The 4,014-nt window shown below is 41.0% G+C and overlaps 1 non-coding gene across 1 annotated transcript; it reads left to right on the forward strand.

Moving 5' to 3' along the window:
- The first annotated feature begins 2,727 nt into the window (after positions 1 to 2,727).
- On the forward strand, positions 2,728 to 2,834 carry Gm22975. Its single transcript, XR_003954149.1, has one exon. It is a non-coding gene; the product is annotated as a U6 spliceosomal RNA (small nuclear RNA).
- Positions 2,835 to 4,014: the final 1,180 nt, after the last annotated feature.

The following is a 4,014-nucleotide window of genomic DNA, read 5'->3' on the forward strand; positions in this document are numbered from 1 at the left end:
TTCAGTAAATATTCAAAGACAAATATTCAGGTTTTTGAGACTTCTGTTTTTGCAAATTTTTTTCTCATTAAAATTTGTTTTTAGTCACTTTGAGACTGCCTGTTGAAATCAGGGAAGAGGACTCCATCACACTATTCAGGCTTAGCTAAGTTTGAACTTTCTATAAGAATACACTTAAAAGACATAAAATAAGATTCCTACGGGTTTGGAAAGTAGATAGACTGGCACTTGCAGAATTCATACTTAGAGAATTATCATAGAATCTCTTCAGTGGAAATGATCCCTGGGATAATGGCGTGGCATCTGCTCTGTCAGGTGAGAACAAAGTAAAAAGGTGAAATGACCAGGAAGGGGAGACAGGAGGGAGGGGCAGGGTGGCATTTTAAGCAAGGTGGCTATTTTAATGTTACAAGCCTTTGTTTTTCTGACGCTTAGCCACCTCATTAACCTACGTGTCATTCTGAAGTATTTTGCCATGCTCTGGTGATTAGATACTCACTTGCTAACAACACAACGTTTTAAATGCAAGCTCTTCCCTGGAGTCATGGTGAATTAATTTTCAATTAGTTTTCATTAATGAACTTCACTTTCATGGGCCTAATTGCTGTCCTGGCTTCAGGAAATGGAACAAGTACTTTGGTCAGGTGCAGGATAGAGACTATGAGAAGACACAAGGATATCCGGGCTTTCTAGACTTTACTTCAGTCAGTGTCTAGAAGCTCATGGGCAGAAGTGACAGCCATGTAACTCACACACACACACACACACACACACACACACACACACACACACACCCCTACAGAATCCACGAATCTTCTCTTTTTATCATTAGCTGTATCTCATAATTATCTTAAGGGAAAGAATTAGATTTAAGCAGAGAAAGGAAAGGACTAAAGGTCCCAGAGGGGAGGGGGGAGAGAGAGAGAGAGAGAGAGAGAGAGAGAGAGAGAGAGAGAGAGAGAGACTGCTATGGTGTCTTACTATAAGGCAAATGCCTACATTTCCACTGAGCCAATGATATTCCGGAAACTAGGTCATCTCAATGTCTTTCTCCAGAGAGAAGAAGGAATTCCCTGTCCTCAGAAGCTTCATGCTTCTCCAGAGAAACTCACCGCCCCTCCTTCCCCATGAGCATCACTGAGCTGGGGGTATCTCTACCCCTTTAGAAGTAATAATTGCACATCATCTAAAACAACTCCCTCCACTTGTTAACACTTGCTATCCCTCTGCCCCATGGCATTCTAACCTGAATGGCTTTTATGTGAAAATGATACTAAATTTCTTCCCACTTGGATAGTCTTAAATTACTATTAACTAATACCATAGGACAGAACTTTACTTAGCTGCTTCACGGGCACCGCCCATGTAAATAATACCAAGAATAGGTGTGGCTTGAAGTGGTGATTCCATGTTTTCACCGCTCAGGAGAGCCATTGGCTTCTTCCAGTTTTCTCATGTAAAAAGGCTTAGTACAGATTTTCTAGACTCAATTAATACTAGTCTAAAATCATGTTCAAATGGTATACATGTAAAAACAAAGAACATGGCAAAACCATTGTTCCCGAGTTGCTAATGAACTCATAGCCTGGGAACACACACCCACAAACCCATACTGTAACAACTTCCCAGGAAGCCAGAGCTGTGCCCGGACAGAGCCACAAGACATGACAGAAAGCTGCCTGTGTTCTTTCTGTTCCCACTCAAAAAAGTCTACGTCCCAAAACTACCACACAGCCTAAAAACTTCAACTAACTTTTTTTCTTAATTTCTCTCTCTCTCTCTCTCTCTCTCTCTCTCTCTCTCTCTCTCTCTTTCTTTATTTTTATTTTTTATTTTTTGGGTTTTCGAGACAGGGTTTCTCTGTATAGCCCTGGCTATCCTGGAACTCACTCTGTAGACCAGGCTGGCCTTGAACTCAGAAAAATCATACAAACTATAAACCTCTGTGGAACATAATATGATGATGTAATATTTATCTATGCTATGTAATTTTAAATCTAAGGAAACATACCTGTCTCCTCAAACAATCATTTCTTATAGCAAAAATATTCAAAATCCTTTCTACTGGCTTTTTAGAAACTTTGTTTATTATGAGTTTACTGTCTAGACAGTGGTGTATTAGAAAGAGCTCTGGGTTAGAGCCAGCCAGACCTGATTTAATTCCACTACTGAGCTTACAAACAGCTCTTTGGAATGGTTTCAATTCTAAGTCTGTTTTCTTGTTGGTAACATAGAGATAACAGTGCTTACATTATAAACGTTTTATGTGGATGGACTGAAGACAACTCATGCTTACTGCAATTTTTTAGGCAGGGCCTCATTATGTAGCCCTGACCTGTCTGGAACTCACTGTGTAGACTAGGCTGGCCTCAAAGTCAAAGATGTTTACCTGACTCTACCTCCCCAGTACTTGGAATTAAAGGTGTGTTCTATCATGTCCAGATACCAGAATTTTTAATTTGTTATTTTTCTTAAAATTTATTTTTATTATTATAAATAAGTATACTGTAGCTGACTTCAGACACACCAGAAGAGGGTATCAGATCTCATTACGGGTGGTTGTGAGCCACCATGTGGTTGCTGGGATTCGAACTCAGGACATTCGGAAGAGCAGTTAGTGCCCTTATGCCCTGAACCATCTCATCAGCCCCCTTGTAATTTTTTTTAATGTTGAAAAGCAATAGCTAGCAAAAGAGCAATCAAGTCAGACCATTATGACAAGATCCAGGGCTCACCTAAGCAGCACATATACTTAAACCGGAACGATACAGAGAAGATTAGCATGGCCCCTGAGCAAGGATGACACAAAAATTCAGGAAGCCTTCAACTTGTTTTTAATTTGAAAAAGAGAGAATCTTAATAATTTCACCAAAGTCACTGTAAATACATGAAATCCAAAGTAGAATTGGGGTAAATGATGTTAGCCTCTATCTAACAAGAACCAAATAATCAGAATTCTTTTTATTTTGAGATCCTAATACAATTTCACCATTCCTTTCTTCTCCTTCCTCCCTCTAAGCCAGTCCATACGCTTCTCCCTGCTATCCTCCAAATTCCCTGCAATTTTTGACTAATTATCATTTCATGTATATATGTATATACATATACATTCCTAAATGTAACTGGCTCAATCCATATAACTTGTATGTATCTTTTCAGGGCTAGCCATTTGGCAGTATACAGACCAATTGGTGTTCTCCTCCTGGGGGAAGACCCACCTCTCTTGCTCCCCACTTTCCTTAGCTGCCCACACTTGTTTGTGTAGGGTTGAGACTTCATTGGTATCTTAGTTAGGGTTTTACTGCAATGAACAGCCACCATGACCCAGGCAACTCTTATAAAGGACATTTAATTGGGGCTGGCTCACATGTTCAGAGGTTCAGTCCATTATCGTCATGGCGGAAAACATGGCAGCATCCAGGCAGACATGGTGCTGGAGGAGCCAAGAGTTCTACATCTTGATCCGAAGGCAGCCAGGAAGAGATTACTTCCACACTAAGCAGAGCTTGAACATAGAGACCTCAAAGCCTGTCTACACAGTGGCACACTTCCTCCCACACCTTTTCCAATAATGCCATACCTCCTAATAGTGTCACTCCCCGTGGGCCAAGCAAATTCAAACCACTAGAGTGTGTCCCCCACCACCACCACTACCACTCCCATGCAGTGTGGCAATAAACAGAATTCTTTATCATCATAAACAATGGTAATTTATGTTTCTACAGAGGGCCCCTCAGGTTATGGGCCTCTGGTGGCTCAGGAATATAAGTTCAACACTTGGGAGGCTGAAGCAAGAGGAGGGTTGCAGAGAGTTAGAGGTCATCTTTGGGCTACAGGGTACAAAGTAAGACCCTGTCTCCATAAAAAAAGAAAATGAAAGAAGAAAAGGAGGAAAGAAGAAAGGAAGGAACAAAGAAAAAAACATAAAAGAGGAAAGAAGGAACAAGGGAAGGATGGAGGGAGGGAGGGAGGGAGGGAGAGAGGCACGGAGAGAGAGGTATGGAAAGAGGAAGG

This window comes from Mus musculus, chromosome 2 (genome assembly GCF_000001635.26).
Source record: "Mus musculus strain C57BL/6J chromosome 2, GRCm38.p6 C57BL/6J".
NCBI lineage: Eukaryota > Metazoa > Chordata > Mammalia > Rodentia > Muridae > Mus > Mus musculus.